The sequence below is a fragment of the Pleurodeles waltl genome, chromosome 9 (genome assembly GCF_031143425.1).
Source record: "Pleurodeles waltl isolate 20211129_DDA chromosome 9, aPleWal1.hap1.20221129, whole genome shotgun sequence".
Lineage (NCBI taxonomy): Eukaryota > Metazoa > Chordata > Amphibia > Caudata > Salamandridae > Pleurodeles > Pleurodeles waltl.
In genome coordinates, this window is record NC_090448.1 from 663,874,884 (window position 1) to 663,892,979 (window position 18,096).

The 18,096-nt window shown below is 46.4% G+C and overlaps 1 protein-coding gene across 1 annotated transcript in view; it reads left to right on the forward strand.

Annotated features, from left to right (window-relative positions):
- LOC138259838 (radial spoke head protein 6 homolog A-like) overlaps positions 1 to 18,096 on the forward strand; it is a 257,110-nt gene that overhangs the window by 40,615 nt on the left and 198,399 nt on the right. The gene's annotated exons all lie outside the window — the stretch shown is intronic.

The window sequence follows — 18,096 nt, forward strand, 5'->3', positions numbered from 1 at the left end:
ACATCAACTCGCCAGGAGTGTGTGAAAAAACTGAAAGTCCGGTGCCTTTTCTCCCACTTTTAAGGAAGGCTCAGCTATTGACTATGTGTTTCTCTCAGAGAAGCTCATTTGGAGGCTTAGCCACGTTGAAGTCACCGAAAGGGCGGAAAGCGACCATAACCCGCTAAAGTGTATCATAGACCAACAAGTCCAGGCAGCAGAAATGATCACTTTGTAGGGGCATCAACGGGCACAGAGAAGGTACATTTGGTAAGAAGAATCAAATGGAGACCAGAGCATTCAACCAGTACAGCTTCATGGTTAAACATTCAGCCCTTGCATCCTTATTTGAACTTTGAATGGTGGAAGAAGTCAGTGGATGATCTTATCTCTTTGCTGCAAGGCAAACCTCGAAGCGATTATCCATCTCATCCTGCCTTGAGAAGTGCGGCACCACAACTAGATAAAGCTGTGCTCAAGGCAAGACGAGCGCTTTGCAGAGCTCATCACAAGCACAAACAAAAGCCCACAAATGGCACAGCGGCTCAGACAGCAAATAATAGAGGAGCTCTTAATAAACAAATATGGGAATGCAAGGTAGCAAAAGACCAAAAAGAATTGGAAACCCTATTTCAGTTACTAAAGGTCTCAAATCATGCCCGTTTTTGGAAGCACATAAACAGGTTCAATAGTGGCTATGTTTCTAGGGAGGATGGTGTTGCAGAGGCCGCATGGGTCACTCACGCTACAAACTTGTACACGGCCACCCAACTGAATCAGGGGCCGGCCAATAACAGGACTGAGAAGACTAAGTACACCCCCCCCTTGAAGCGCTCTCCTTGACGGCAGAAGAAAGCCCAGAGATCAAGGCTGATCAACGAGTTACCCCCGACAAGGCAAAAGGTATGGAACCGATTCACTTCTCTGTTTAGTACGATAGAAAGTGCTATAAAGAGCATAAGGAAGGATGGTGCCCCAGGGCCAAACGGTCTACCAGCTTCCCTGTTCAAATGCTCTCCGTTGGACTGGGCAAAGAGTCTGTCCCAGCTCATTAAAATGCATTTCAGCTGGCCTCAGTACCGGACTCCTGGAGAGGGTCCATACTCTGCCCAATTTATAAAAAGGGAGATCGCACAGTTGCATCAAATTGTCGCCTTATAGCTCTCCTGGATGTGGATGCGAAAATGTATGCCTACATATTGATGGGCCAAAAGGAAGCCTGGGTCCAGGAGTGTCAAATCCTGCAGTTTTTTCAAACTGGGTTCAGACCTGGGGCTTTGACAGTGGGCAACATTGTGGCGCTCTCATACTTGCAGCAGCAAGCGGTTAAAATCAATCACATGCCGTTATTCTGCTGCTTCGTGGATTACAGTGCCCTTTCGACGTGGTGGATCGTGAAACCCTATGGAGGAAGCTGTCAGCCTGGTGTATTCCCTCACAACTCTTAAGAGCTATCAGTTCACTGTATACACACACATTGGTCCGAGTTATATCTGGCCCAGGCACAATGTCTCGGAAAATAGAAACCAACAGAGGCCTAAAGCAGGGTTGCATCCTGGCCCCACTGCTGTTTAATGTGTACACAGTAGACTTAGTGGCACACCTGCAGGCTAGCAGTCTAGTTCTACCAAAGATCGGCCCCACAAAACTTCAAACCATTCGATACGCTGATGACATTGTGATAATGGACTGCACAAAAAACGGTCTGCAGTGAGCTTTAAATGTGCTGGTTACATTCAACATAGCCAACCAGCTTCAAGTAAACCAGGATAAAACAAAAGTCCTCATATTCAGAAGGTACAAAAACAAAAACATCACAACCTGGCAGCTGGGAAGTCAGACCATCTGCACAGCCAGGAAATACAACTACCTTGGCGTGTGGTTCACCAAAAATAATTTGGCAGGGAGACAGAAAAACGCTATCAGAAACAAAGCTGCTGCAATCACATACGGGATCTCCCAACTGAGCAATCAACTCAAAAGCGCATTAGCAACACCAATACTGAGGCTAACAAAGGCGACTCTACTCGCCGCCCTGCATTATAGTAACCTGGCATTTCCTGGATCTTTAGAAGCGACCCTAGAACAAGCTCGCTGCAGGGCGTATTTAAGATTTTTTTAACAACTGAAGTACATCCGACGCTCTAGGCTCAGATTGGAATTGGACCTCATGTTGCAGAAGTTAGACTACCAAGCAGCCATCCTGAAATACTACATCCGGCTCAGGAAGGTAAACACACATTCAATAAAACACCACTTGAGAATCATCTTTGAAACTCTTGGTAATCCCTGACACGCAGCTAAGCAAAGCACTGAAGACCTTCTAAATGGGCGACTCCATCCACTTGGCAGATACAGTGGCATTCAGCGCTTGGGAAAATAAACAATTAACAGAAGATCAAAGGAAATCTCAAGGGAACAAGTCTTACTGTAAGTCAAATCATCATAAGCAGTGCCAGTGTTAAACGACTCTTACTTGATTGTGGCCCCTCAGCCATGCCTTTTGGAATCCATAAACACGGGAAGTCGACGGCAGATTCTTTACATGCAAACACTAGCCTTGCCAATCAAGGACTTTAACCCCATCCTGGCCTGCACACAGGGATAAAGAGCCCGCAGACTCTGCTCATATCAACACTAAAGTTGGCTATACCTTCTTTGCTGCTGCTCCTCCTTAGCCGTTCACAGGAGAGAGTTAATCAAACCTGTAGCTGTGGCCTTGGGGGCACGTACTTGTATGGAACTATCTAACATATGCTTCTCACACTCGGCGGCCTGGGCGTTGGCTAGATGCGCAAAATATGTTACAACACTCAAGCGGTTGCTATCCCAGTTAGTGGAGGCGGCCAGCATGGAGTATGAAGGCTCAACGGAAGTCTAAGCACTTTTTGATGAAACCTGAGTCATAGACAAATTGCAGTTCAATATTATTTGCACAAGCTTTTTTACTGATAAAATGGCATTTTAATGTGACTACATTTTAATTCAAAATATTATTTTGATTCTTTTAGTAATGGTTTTAATTAACTGAACAATAAAGTTGACAATACTGAGTTGGTGAGAGGTCCATCCCACCGGCACCTAGAGATCCTAGCTAGAAGCTGTGTGGTGTCCTCATATGACTGTAGGTCAGTGTCTGGAACAGGCCCTAACCCCATACATTTAAGCAGAAATCAAACCAGTACCTAGAATTTCTCCCAGTGCGTTGGTAGCCCTAAATATGGTGGAGAGTAGCGTATAACCCATTTTACTGCCTCTTCACGGAAAGCTGCAGGCTGTGGTTTCAGCTAATCCTCTCCATCCTCTACACCTTGGACTTTGTGAGGTCTGGCTGTGCTATGGATGGCCCTACCCAGGGTAAACAGCCTGTTGTCGGGTCAGATGTGGCCTAGTGCCAGACCATTAAACCTCATTGGTCCAGGTACGCCTGGTCCATCCTCCAGAAGGGGTACCAGTCCTATCACAGGTCCTCTCGAAAGCAGGTCTTATGTTTGCTTTTATCCACATTCTAGCCTGGAATTGGGCCAAAACCCCGAACAGCACTTTTATGGATAACTTGGCACTGAGCTGCTTATCTCATTGTTGACCTACTAAGTCCCTTGAAACTTACAGAGTACATGTGCACTCAGCCATATCACTGCTGGAACACCAATACATACATTGTTGCACAGTGCATATTTAGCCCGATTTATGGGTGGTTTTCCTCAGTTCCCAACAGGATACAATGTTTTGCTTCTTTTTTGTTTTCCAGACTGTGGCTTGCCTTACCACCAATAAACAATGCTTCTGTTACAATTACTTTCTCTGCTTCATTCACACTTAACATACACTCTAGTGATTGATCAATACATAATGGCATTTCAAAAGGGAAAGAGTAAGGGTGGGAACATGGCACAAAGTATCTTGTACTGTTTTTCTGTTTTCACACACTTGGGGTCAATGGCAAGAGGATATTCAACCAGCAGTTTTTCCTTAACTCACTGGTTATGTGGCTAATATCCAGTGGCATAAGGTGTTTCAGATTGTTTAGTAATAAAAACAAATAAGCTGTCCCACAGCCTGGCATATAAATGACGGGCAAGGCAACTTGGTGTCCTGTATCAGATGGTCTTGCATTATATTAGGTTTATTTTATAATGTATGAGTACGCTGAGTACTTAGCGCTCACTGGCAGGCAACAGCTAAACGACAATGGTTAAAACAGAGGAAACAAAACTTGGTCAGAAAATAGAGCCTAAATAAGTATTTCGGACTGAAAAGCCTTATTTTACACTGTCTAAAGCCCATAAAATTGGGCTTGAACTGCAGGGCACACACAAGGTTTTCCAAAATGTGGCTATGGCAATAGAAAATGACCTCTCAGCATAGATCAGTACTTTTTCTAAAAGGGCAGAAAAAAATGAATTGGAAGAGCACAATAACTTATTATATACCATCCGAATAAAGAAGCCAAGAATTGAGGGATCTTCTGATATTAGACTTTGCATGCTGTTTTCACGGCCTCAATAAGAATCCTGCTGTGAATAGGGAGCGAGTGGCGGGATCTGTGCACCAGTGAGCTGTTTCTTATTGTGATCTGTAGATTTGTTGGCTAGTTGTGTTCTACACCAGCGGACCGTGTCTCAGAATCTTTGGGAGATAATAGTGTTTAAATCTACAGAATCCACTTTAGACTGGATCAAAGCACTAACTAGGCTGGTGTAGCTGTATTTCAATAAATGGTAGTCCACCAGCTTAACAAGAAAATATATTTTTGGTAAAGACAGTTTACAGAGAAAGCCTTGTTCAATCCTGCTTATCTTTGGCAAAAGCAGCAGGCTGTTCCTCAGAGACATGCATGATGGGTTCAAGCAATACTAAACAACTTAAACATTGAGAATGAATACAATAAAATTCTCAAATTGCCTTATAAAAATACAAAAATAAGAAAACGAAACAAAAATTGTAAAAAATCAAAGTAAGGGAAGCAGATGTGTACTTGTAAAGTTTTAGGCAAAAAGCACCAAAAACACACAAAGCGTCTCTTAAGACAAATTTTGCAGTTAACCGGGACCTAGGTCTGATCCCAGACCAACCACAATGGAGTGAGGTTTCAGCAAGCCCTATCAGTAGCATTGGCCAAAATTGTTCCTGTTGGCTTAGAACCCAATTTAGAGTTTAGCAGACAGGGGGTATTCCACCACAATCATTGTGGAGTACCCTGTCTGCCAAACCCTCAGTCCACTCACTCTAGTTAGAGTTTGGTGGACTGACATCTTTCCAAAGGCGGAAAGTTGCTAGCTCCACCGTCATAAAGTATAGTCTGACGGGCTGACTGTGAAGGGACAATTATGGGAGTAAGGCCATCACACTGCCCGCTCTGTTTAGAACACATGCTCTGATGTCCTTTTGTTCTGCCCTTTACTGCCAGGAAACACCTGTCCATACCAGGTAGAAAAAAATATGAAAATTACTTCACACCTTTAGAAAAAACTTCTTGAGTGTGTGGGTCATTATTGTTTTATTTTTCATAAACAAACTCTGTCTTTGGGTGCACATTTGGCCACCTAAAACTAAAGTTCATCCGAAATTTAGCCAAAAATATTGAATGAGTAATCATGAATTTTTATTCCCATTCATATAGTTATACATGATATTCAAATTCCAAAGCAAATTTTATGCATGTTTCATTTCATTTTGTGACAAAGTGTGTCTCCGCTACATTCAAATATTCAACAGATCCCAATGTATTTTGGGTCACTGAGTCCCTTCATCAGGGGAATACTAGAACCAAACATAGAACATGCAATATAATTAAAAATATACAACACATTATGAGTGAAAAACTATTGCAAATGCACTTAAGCCAGTGACAATATGTGTGCATGCTGAGTCCTTGAAAAACATCCAATATAGATACAAGAAAATAAATTCCAGCAAGTAGGAAATGCTTGTGTAAAGTAAAAATGTGCAAGGTAACATGCCCACTGCTAGCACCAGTGACAAATGTAAATAAATAGTACGCTTTTCCACTGTCAGTATCCACAAACAGTGAAATGTGAAGAAGTGATAAGAGCCTCAGCATGCGTTACTGAAGAGCCTTAAACACAGACAGTTTTTAAATTGAAGGATATGTGCCTTTCATGTGCATCAGAAGACATTGGGAAGAAAAAACAAGCATTCAACTCAAGCCAATCCTCTATGCTTGTATACAAATTCTGTGTGAATAACCCAAAAGTAAGAGGCTAGAAGTGGGAAACGTCGGCCCTGCCAAGTACCAAGCTTCATGGGTTAGAGTAAAACATTTAGTGCTGGCTTCTGCATCACTGCACTAAAATGCTGAGGTCATACATAACTAGGAAGCTCCAGTCCACGTGTGATTAGGCACTGCAGAATAGTTATTTAGGAAACTGAATCCTCCCCAACAACTTGCTTGATGTACTGCACCAGGTAGAAGTGCAAGCCGGGCCCAGAGTGACCAGCTGCCATGGAAATCAGCCTGGGCTCGGTGAAGGTGTTTACTATGTAATTAACTTTTGTAGGATACAGTAACATTGAGTAGCTGTTTTGGAGGCCTTGGAGCGGAGCTCTCACTCACCTCACATCATGTGGTATCCTCCTGCTGGCCCTGCCGTAAATTTGTCTGTGGTGGAACACAGAGACCACAAGTTAAATAGCTCTGCTCCAACAGCTCCCTAAACAGCTGAGCACTTCTACAAGCAGCAGTATTTTCATCTGAGCAGCATTCGCGATGTTTCACTGCTGCTCAGTGCACCAGACTAGCTGTCATGGCCTGTCCCTGGTATGCAGTTAAGCAGTTTCAGGTGAGCTCTGTCATACACAGGAGCTGAGAGGCCCTGTGCACATATCGCTCATAGGTTACCATTCACTAAAGTGAAGGAAAGACGCTGGCAGCAACAGTGAGTTCTGCAGCACTGAGAACAATTGACATCTTGGAGCGAAAATAATAAAAAAAGGTCTGTAAAAACGAATCACGTGCCGAACAGCAGCACTGTGCATTTGTTTTCAGGTACATTCTTCGTCCTTTGTCCAAATAATGATTACCCCTAATGTCTTTCTTAACCCAATCGAATAATATTCTTGGTCTCAATGAGTGGCACTGGATTAGCCTGGTAGTTTTTGGCCACTTCTGCAGCCATTAAGAACATTAATAAGTTTGGTTTCCCTAACAGAAAAAGAAAATCGGTGAAAGCTTTTGTCAAAAGGGTCGCAGTATTCGGGCTAGGAGAAAGGCTAGTTACAAGAAGTAGTTATGGAAAAAGGAACTTGCATCAGAAAAGCGCTTCAGAAAAATAATCTTTCATGAGATAAATTAGAAAGAGACACATGGGCGATGCAGAGGAGTGAGAAGGGTGATTAGGCACATAAGAAGAGAAGGGTGAGATGTGAGAGGAGAGCAGAACATAAAGTGTAAGATTGGAGGATCGAGAGACGGAGATAAAAGCTGCATGGAAACACTCAAGATGCAACAAGGACCGTGATAGAGGGAAGGAAATTAAGAAACACAACGAGGAGTAAGATGGATGTAATGGGAAAAGAGAGAAAAAAGAAGCAGAAAAACGTAATGATGGAAGAGGAGACTACTGGTAAAAGGAGAAGTTAGGGACAAACAATAGGATGGAGAGAACAGAGGTAAGCTAAAAAAGCAGAACGATTGAGAGAGGGAGGAGTCAAAGGAAGGCCGAGGAAGACGCCAGAGGAGAATCTAAATTGACAGGGAAGACTGAGTGGGATGGAGGAGTAGAAAGAGAGATTGGCAGGGCCAGAGTGGAGGGTGAGAGGAAAAGAGGGGAGTAGTGCAACAAAAAAGGAGGGGGAGAGGAATGAATGGGAAACTGAAAGAAGGAGACAGAAGAAGAAATGATGTCTAGAGAGCAGTGGTGGGTAACAAAAAAGGAAAGACTCCATAGTGCTTATCAAAATCTTCTGTTTCTTGGATGAACTGCTGAATCTGGTGCATAATCCGCTAAATGATTTTACTTCACCATAGGGATAGATTTGAAGTGGAAATGTCAAGAGTGGATTGCCCTGGTTTTAACACTTTCCTTTAGTCCTAGAATTTCACTTGGTTTCCTCTTAGCACACAACTTGAAGTTAAGCCCTAGACCTGTCTATGGCCACAGACAAAAAAGACGCCATCACTTCCCTGGCCCACTTCTGGAAGGATAAGACACCCGAGGCGCTTGCAACACAAAACAATGGGCCATTAAAAGTATAAGCAGAATGGTTCACATCTGCAAATGTTGAGGCCCGTTTCTGCAGGCTGTCACTGACTGTTGCAATGTGTGTTTATTGATGACATTGCATCATACTACATCATTTGTGGTTTAATAAATCCTTCACCAGAACAGCCCCCAGATTTACACAGTGGAAAGGACATTTGAGTAGCATTGGCACCAAGAGCCCTATGTCCAATAAGGATAGGTATAGTAGGTGACTGCTAAACGTCATGAATATGGCATCTGTTTTGAGGCAATTCAAGCTTGTAACATTATACAAAAAATGGCTCCTTACAAGTATTTACCTTATTTCATGAAAATAGCTGCTTTCTTGAACTTGCTATAATAGTGTCACACATAAGGTAGAGAAATGTCACTCATAAATGCACTGATAACCTGTAAATGCCACACATAAGCAATGTGAACACTTGGTAGCTATGAAACGTGTGAGCAACATAAACAAAATGGGTGCCATCTTGTTAAGGGTTTAGCATCAGTGTCAGAATGACAGAACAGGCCCCACAACCATGTGCCATGTGTGACTAATTAATGGGGTAGAAAACATGACACAGGGACTGGCCTCCAGAGGTGATGGAATGAACTTTCTGTACAACACCGTTATCAAACATAAACCCCACCCCACACGGAGTGGTCTCAGACCAAAGCAAATACAAGGTGGTATGCGGTTACCTAGAAAAAACACAATGTGGTATATGATTACCTAGAAAAAAACAATGTGGTATAAAGTTACTTAGAAAAAAATGTTTATCCTAGTACATACTTACTGACCAAAATACACTCAAAATGTATCAGAGAAAACAATACATCCCCAGTCTCTCAATCCTACCCTTGGGATGCAAGGTGTTCAACAACTTTGCACAACCTTGCACAAAATATTTCTCTTTGGATACGTTTTTAGTATTTGTCCTTTCTTGGATTGGGGTTGATCATTTCCAAAATCTGAAACTGCAGCTGGCTGATGTTATGTCCATTTTCTTTCCATTAGAGATGTTGGTTAATGGATAAGATGACAACTTTGGAAACCTGGTTTCTACTTGTGGCTTTCCTACATTGTCTGAAATTGTGCACCTTGGTGCACTTCACTCATTTTCCCATTTCCCCAGCTCTATTATTTGCTAAAGATTGAACGTCTTAGAAAAAGAGCAATCTTCTGTTTAAGCACTGTGAAAGAAAACCCCAAGACCTCAAGATGTTAGTTAACACGGTATCTCCAGCTAACTGGCCTTGAATTTAGGATGACAGCGCATTTGCCGGTTGCTAAGGACAATTCTCCAAATCTTTGCTGGCAAATTGTATACTTTGAGTTAGTTGATGGTAGCAAGCTGAAAATGGCAGCGCAAACATTGAAGACCAGAGTTCAAACAGAGTGTAGGTAGAAGTTCAAGGAACACCACTGCTATGTCCCTGGCTTATTCAAATATTTGCCTGTTTTAATTTCTGTGACATGCAATGGTAGACACTTTGTTCATTACTTGCACTTTCAGAAATTATCCTCAGAGAAAAAAATATATATTTTATCCTTTGGATATAGCTTATGCTGTGACTGCTGAAAGACCTGGAGATTAAATAGAACCTACTGTGTTTCTGCAGTCAGCAAAATGGAGAGACTAGTTGTTTCCGGCAGTCTTTGCCAGCTGTAAAGGTTTTAAACAGTCTTCTGCACAAGTTTAATCTCCAGTAGTTTTTCGTAGCAGAGGCCAAAATGTGTCCATAAGAAACTATTTGAGATAATGTATTTATCTGATAGAGACCTCTAGCTGCAGATACATTACCTTAGAAGTCAGTGGCATCAGCATCAAATCTGGAATTTTTCTGCTGAGCAGTACCCTGCGCATGCCGTCGGGTGGAGCCGTTCAGATCCGTGTGCGTTGCCCGGCTCCGCGTGGCACCGTCAGCGCCGTTGGAGTCATCTGTGATGTCACGGCCTTCTATATAGGCACCACCCCAGCGCGCATACATCAGTCTTTTCCTTTCCTTTCGCCGGTTAAGCACAGATCCAGAAAGAGCTACCCTTTTTTCAACAGTTTTGTCGAAGATTTTTCAAAGTGTCTGAGCGATGTTTTCGAGAAAGACTGGATTCAAACCGTGTGGTGCATGTCATCGCACCATGTCGGTTACGGATCCACACCAGGTGTGTCTCTGGTGCCTTGAAAAGGGCCACGATTTGAAGTTGTGTTCCGATTGTCGGGCCATGGCTCCAAAGGCCTTGAGCAAGAGTGAGAGAGGTCTCTCAAGCTTCTAGCGGCCTGGCAGCTGTCTTTGGTTAGCGAGGAGGTCACGGTCCCACTCTAGGAGGAGATTGCGGCACTGCTCCAGGAGCCCCAAGTCATCTTCCTCGCCTTCAAGGTCTGAGGACCCTTTAGAATATGGATTCGAGCATGAGCAGGCCTGGTATGAGGATCTAAGGGAAGCCAGTGGACTGCATACTTCTCCAGATGCTGGCATGCCCTCTCCTACTGCAGTGGCTACGGAGGAGGGTGCATCTTATGCCATGGTGGTGCGTAGGGCAACTGAGGTCTTGGAACTAGACTTGCCTACGGTGCCAGTCAGGACTAATCTCCTGACAGAGGTGCTTCAGCCGGGGGTTGCTACATTGGAGCCGATGTTACCCTTCAATGAAGCCCTCACAGATGTCCTTCTGGGGACATGATCCAAACCCTGCACAGGGGCTCCTGTCAATAGGACAATCGACCGCCGCCATAGACCTGCTCCAAACGACCCTAGTTTCTTCACCCAACACTCCACCCCAGACAGCTTGGTGGTCCAAGCCTCCACTTCTCATGGTGCCTTCCCTCCCGCCTCTCCGGATAGGGAATCGAAGAGGCTGGACCAACTTGGAAAGAAGTTGTTTTCTTCCCCCAACATGGCATTGAGGTCAGCAAACACCTCTTGCCTATTGGGCCGTTTTTTGCATACTTTATGGGATACGGTGGCACAGGTGCTGCCTCAGGTCCCGGAGGACGTACGGAACACTCCCACCCAGGCTGTCAAGGATGGGAGAGATGAGGCCAAGTTTACTATCTGGTGTGGATTGGACACGACCGACTCGCTGGGCAGGGCGATTTCTTCAACAGTGGCCCTCCGTCGCCACGCCTGGCTATGTTGTACTAGCTTTTCAGGGGATCTCCAGTCGAGTTTGATGGACATGCCTTTTGATGGCTCTTGCCTTTTTGGTGAAAAGGAAGACTCTGCGCTTGAGAGGTTCAAGGATTCTCGAGCTATGGCCAGATCCTTCGGCCTTTCAGCGCCAGCTCATCAGCAGTCTGTCTTTCGTCCCTTTTGAGGCTTTGGAAGGTACACAGTACCACGCCAGCCACAGGTTAGCCTCCGTCCTCCGGCTTCACAACATCCCGTGTGAGGATGAGGTTGTGGTACCGTCAAACCCAGAGGGTCTGGCCAGAGGTCGGCCACCACACAGCCCCCCTCTTCCGCAGCGCCCAAGCCCTCCTAGTATGGTTCTACAAGACCATGTCCGTCCAGTTGGAGGGAGGATTCATTTTCATCTCCCTCACTGGCAGACCATCACATCGGACACATGGGTCTTGCAGATCATACAGAAGAGCTATTCCCTCCCCTTCAGTCTTTCCCTCCCTCTATCCCTCCCGTAAAAGAACGGCTGATGAGTGATCATTTGGTCTTGCTCCGCGAGGAAGTTACAGCTCTCTTGGCCACGGGAGCCATAGAAAGGGTCCGATGTCAGAAGTAGGCAGTGGTTGTTATTCCAGCTACTTTCTGATTCCCAAAAAGAACAAGGGCATTCGGCCTATACTGGATTTAAGGGATGTCAATCTCTTCCTCAAAAAGGAGAAATTCAAAATGCTCACTCTTGCTCAGGTTTTGTCTGCCCTAGACCAAGGAGACTGGATGGTAGCATTGGACTTGCAGGATGCATATTTTGACAACCCCATCATTTCCAGCCACAGACATTACTTGCGGTTCAAGGTGTGCCACAAGCACTTTCAATTTACTGTGCTCCCTTTCCGGTCTCACCAGTGCCCCTCGGGTGTTCACGAAAGTGATGGCGGTGGTGGCAGCTCATCTGCGCAGGTTAGGGATTTCAGTCTTTCCCTACTTCGGTGACTGGCTGTTGAAGGCTCCGACGCCCAAGGCCGTCGTCACCCACCTCCAGACTACGGCGAACCTCTGGCACATTTATAGTGAACCCCAGCGAGTGCAAAAGTCGCACCTGACTCCTTCTCAGAAGCTCACTTTCATCAGAGCTGTGCTGGACACAGTGCAGGTTCGGGCCTATCCTCCCGAGCAGCGAGTCCAGGATATTCAGGTTATGATACAGATGTTTCGGCCTCTATCCTGGATTTCGGTGAGACAGACTCTGAGGATGTTGGGACTCATGGCTTCCTGCATCCTATTAGTCGAGCATGCCAGATGGCATATGAGGTGTAGGAAGTAGGCTGTGTATATACTATTTCAAAGTAAGAAATAGTGTGCACAGAGTCCAAGGGTTCCCCTTAGAGGTGAGATAGTGGCAAAAAGAGATAATTCTAATGCTCTATTTTGTGGTAGTGTGGTCAAGCAGTAGGCTTATCAGAAGGTAGTGTTAAGCATTTGTTGTACACACACAGGCAATAAATGAGGAACACACACTCAGACTTACTCCAGGCCAATAGGTTTTTATATAGAAAAATATATTTTCTTAATTTATTTTTAGAACCACACGTTCAAGATTTGAAGTAAATACATAAAATGCAAGGTACTTCACACAGGTAAGTTAGGAACTTTGAATTAGAGCAATAACATATACAGTTTTGGTTAAAATGGCAATAAGCTATTTTAAAAGTGGACACAGTGCAAAAATCAACAGTTCCTGGGGGAGGTAATTGAAGGGTAAGTAAGACACTTACAAGTCTCAGTTCCTGGGCATAGGCAGCCCACTGTTAGGGGTTCAAGGCAACCCCAAAGTTACCACACCAGCAGCTCCGGGCCGGTCAGGTGCAGAGGTCAAAGAGGTGCCCAAAACACATAGACGCCTCTGGAGAACAGGGGTGGTCCGGTTCCAATCTGCCAGCAGGTAAGTACCTGCGTCCTCGGGAGCAGACCAGGGGGGGGTTTGTAGAGCACCGGGGGGGGGAGGAGGGGAGGGGGGATGACACAAGTAGGCACACAAAACACACCCTCAGTGGCACAGGGGCAGCCGGGTGCAGTTTGCAAAGCAGGCGTCGAGTTTTAGATCGGAAATAATGGAGGGACCCGTAAGTCACTCTAGCGGTGCAGGCCGGCACAGGGGGGGCTTCTCGGGACAACCAACACCTGGGCTAGACAGAGGTTTGCCTGGGGGTCACTCTTGCACTGAGGTTCGGTTTCTTCAGGTCCTGGGGGCTGTGGGTGCAGTGCTTGGTCCAGGTGTCGGGTCCCTTGTTACAGGCAGTCACGGTCAGGGGGAGCCTCTGGATTCTCTCTGCAGGCGTAGCTGTGGGAGTCCAGGGGGGTCGTCTCGGGCTACTCACGGGGTCGCAGTTGCCGGGGATTCCTCCCTGTGGTGTTTGTTCTCTGGATCTCGAGCAGGGGGTGTCGGGTGCAGAGTGTGAAGTCTCACGCTTCCGGCGGGAAGAGTGAGGTCTTTCTAGTTGAAGAAAAGTTGCAAGTTTGTTGCAGGTTGTTGAGCAGAGCCACTGCTCAAGGGAGTTTCTTTGGTCCTGGGGGTCAGGGCAGTCCTCTGAGGCTTCAGAGGTCACTGGTCCCTGTTGGATGCGTCATTGGTTGCAGGTTTTCGACTCAGGAGACATGCCGGTAGGGCTGGGGCCAAAGCAGTTGTCATCGTCCGTCGTCTCTGCAGGCTTGTAGGTCAGCAGTCCTTCTTTATAGTTCAGGTTGCAGGAATCTGATTTCCTGGGTTCAGGGTCGCCCCTAAATACTCAATTTAGGGGTGTGTTTAGGTCTGGGGGGCAGTAGCCATTGGCTACTGTCCTTGAGGGTGGGTACACCCTCTTTGTGCCTCCTCCCTGAGGGGAGGGGGGCACAACCCTATTCCTACTGCGGTAATCCTCCAAAACCAAGATGGAGGATTTCTAAAGGCAGGGGTCACCTCAGCTCAGGACACCTTAGGGGCTGTCCTGACTGGTGGGTGACTTCTCCTTGTTTTTCTCATTATCTCCCCTGGACTTGCCGCCAAAATTGGGGGCAGTGTCCGGGGGGCGGGCATCTCCACTAGCTGGGGTGCCCTGGGGCATTGTAACACGAAGCCTGAGCCTTTGCGGCTCATTGCTAGGTTTTACAGTTTGTGCAGGGAGGAGGTATTAAGCACCCCCACCCAGTGCAGGCTTTGTTTCTGTCTTCAGAGAGCATAAAGGTTCTCATCCCAGGGGGTCTGAAACTCGTCTCTCAGCAGCTGCACTGAAGGATTGAGTAAAATATAGGGGGCATCTCTAAGATGCCCTCTGTGTGCATTTTGTAATAAATCCAACACTGGTATCAGTGTGGGTTTATTATTCTGAGAAGTTTGATACCTAACTTCCCAGTATTCAGTGTAGCCCTTATGGAGCGGTGGATTTGTTTTTGACAAACTCCCAGACCATATACTTAATATGGCCACACTGTACTTACAATGTCTAAGCATAGACTTAGACACTGTAGGGGCATATTGCTCATGCAGCTATGCCCTCACTTGTGGTATAGTGCACCCTGCCTTAGGGCTGTAAGGCCTGCTAGAGGGATGACTTAACTATGCCACAGGCAGCATTTTGTGTACATGGCATCCTGAGGAGGATGCCATGTGTACTTTGCCTTTTTGTCCCCACCAACACACACAATCTACAATGGCAGTATTCATGTGTTAGGTGAGGGGTCCCTTAGGGTGGCACAACATGTGCTGCAGCCCTTAGGGACCTTCCTTGGTACCACTGGTACCTTTTACAAGGGACTTATCTGTGTGCCAGGGATGTACCAATTGTGGAACAATGGTACATTTTTAAGTGAAAGAACACTGGTGTTGGGGCCTGGTTAGCAGGGTCCCAGCACACTTCTCAGTCAAGTCAGCATCAATGTCAGGCAAACAGTGGGGGGTAACTGCAACAGGAAACCATTTTCCTACATGAGGGCTCTGCAGTGGGACCTGAAGTTCCAATGGGAACAGCATCAGGGAAATCTTACCAACATGGCTCAGAACTCCGAGGGAACTACAAAGGATTTGCAGGGGTGGTTAGTGAACTGCGATTTGGTCAAAGGCAGACTCTTCTCCCTTCCTCAACCAGATCTTAGTCACTTCTGGGCTTGGGTGACAATTCCATGCTGGGGTGGAGAAGTGTAGCTCAAGTGGAGAATTGTGGCTCAATGGTTAGAGCGGCAGACCCTGATGCAGAAATCTGGCCCGGGACCAGGGTTCAATTCCCGCCTCAGCAGGTCTTGGGCACAGTTTCGTTGGACCTGATAATTCTCGCATCAGTTCCTAATCTAATTCATGGGTCCCACTCTGTAACTGGGCAATAGCTTGCTTAATCTCCACAACGGCCCCAACAGCGCTGGGATGCCTGGCTTCGCCTTGGAGGTTGCCCAGGAGTGGGCACCTCACAGGGAAAAGCCAGGAGGGGTTCCACAGCGGTATGTGTACAGCGCCTTGAGACCCTAACGGGTGAGTAGTGCGCTATACAAGTACGAAGTTTTATCTTGTAGAGGTGGAGATCAGGAACCTCTGGTCTCCGGCGGAATCCGGGCTTCATATCAACTTGTTGGAGCTTTGGGTGATCCTGGTAGCATTAAAGACATTTCTTCCTGTTGTGGAAGGGAAGATAGTGCAAGTGTTCATGGACAACACTACCGCAATGTGGTACTGCAACAAGCAGGGCGGTGTGAGGTCTTGGACCCTTTGTGAAGAGACTCTACGTCTCTAGACATGGCTGGAACACCATGGCATAACCCTGGTGGGTCAACACCTGGCAGGTTCTCTAAACGCCAGAGCGGACGAACTCAGTCGGCGATGCTTAGTGGATCACGAACCGTGTTTCCATTCGGAGGTGGCGCAAGGTGAGAGCCTTGGTTAGATCTGTTTGCCTCCGAAGAGAACACGCAATGTTAGCAGTATTGAGTGTTGGAGTTTCCAAGGTGGCTATCGCTAGGCAATGCTTTTCATCGCAAGTGGAGCTCTGGCCTCCTGTACGCCTTTCCGCCCATACCACTTTTGCCCAGAGTTCTCAAGAAAATCTAGAACGACCGGCCCCAAGTAATCCTAGTGGCTCCAGATTGGGCACGAAGAGTCTGGTATCCAGAGCTTCTAAAAATGAGCATCAGTCCTCCACTCAGGTTGCCTCTTTGGTAGGATCTTCTGTCACAGCAGCAGGGGAAGGTTCTCCACCCGAACCTGTCAACTCTGCTGCTTCATGCGCGGAGATTGAGGGGCGGCAGTTGATGGTTTATGACCTCCCCCCCAAAGTCTGTGATGTCATTCTGGCAGCCAGGCGTTCCGCTACTAAGACGGTTTACGCCTGCGGTTGGAATATTTTGCATTATATTGTACAGAGAGGTCTATTGATCCTCTTTCTTCTTCTCTTTCTAATATCCTTTTGTTCATTCTGTTTACTCGCCCAACAGGGTTCCTCCTTAGGGACTCTTAGGGGCTATCTTTCTGCCTTATCGGCTTTTCTTCGCTTGCCTGATCAACAGTCTGTTTAAGTTTCCTATTGTACAGAGATTCTTAAAAGGGCTTGTACATATGTTTCCACCTACACCTTTTGTTATGCCCCAGTGGGACCTTAATCTAGTGCTTACTTTCCTAATGTGTGAACCTTTTGAGCCTTTACATAATTGTCCTCTCTGGCTGCTCACTATCAAGACAGCCTTCTGAGTGGCGATCACATCTGCCAGGAGAGTGAGTGAGATGCAGACTTTATCATTGAAACCGCAGTATCTCACGATATATCCTGATAAGGTAGTCCTCCGAACTCGTGCCTCTTTCCTCCCCAAGGTGGTGACCCCTTTCCATCTGGGTCAAAATATCACCCTGGCTACCTTCTTTGCTCCATCGCATCCCTCTAAAGAAGAGGAGCGTCTCCATCGTCTGGACCCAAAAAGGGCGTTATTGTTCTACCTTGACCGCACAAAAGAGTTCCGGGTGGGGTACTTGGTGTAAAGAAGGGTCGGGCAGTCCAGAAACAAACCATTTCGTGCTGGGTCGTTCTCTGCATTAAAATCTGCTACGCTTTGGCTAAGAAGCAGCCTTCTGAGGGCTTGAGGGCTCACTCTACAAGTGGGAAAGCTGCTACCACGGCATTAGCTCGAGGCGTGCCGGTGCTAGACATCTGCCAGGTAGCAACTTGGGCTACCTTGCACACGTTTGCAAGACACTACTACCTGGATAGCCATGTGAGAAGAGAGGGGCATTTTGCTCGCTCGGTCCTGCAGGACTTCCTTGTGTGAAGTATATCTTCGCACCCCATCGCCAGGAGTTATAGCTTGGGTATCTGTTCCAAGGTAAGGAATCTGTAGCTAGAAGTCTCTATCGGATGAACAAGTTACTTACCTTCGGTAACAAACTATCTGGTAGAGACTCTAGCTGCAGATTCCTTACGCCCACCCAGGCTTCCCCACTCTGCGGATGTGTGTGTGTGTGTGTGTGTGTGTATATATATATATATTTTCATATTTTTACCCTTTCACCCTTTCTCCAGGGCATTTCATTTTGCTCAGACAATAGGGGGAAAAAAATTGTCTCTTACATGACTCTACGCTTCTGGCGTGGGATGTTGTGGAAAGGAACTGACGTACGCGCGCAAGGGTGTTGCCTACATAGCAGGCCATGACGTCACAGACGACTCCGACGCTGACGGTGCCACGCGGAGCAGGACAACACACGCGGATCCGAACGATGTCACCCGACGGCGCACGCAGTGTACTGCTCAGCAGAAAAATACCAGATTCGATGCTACCG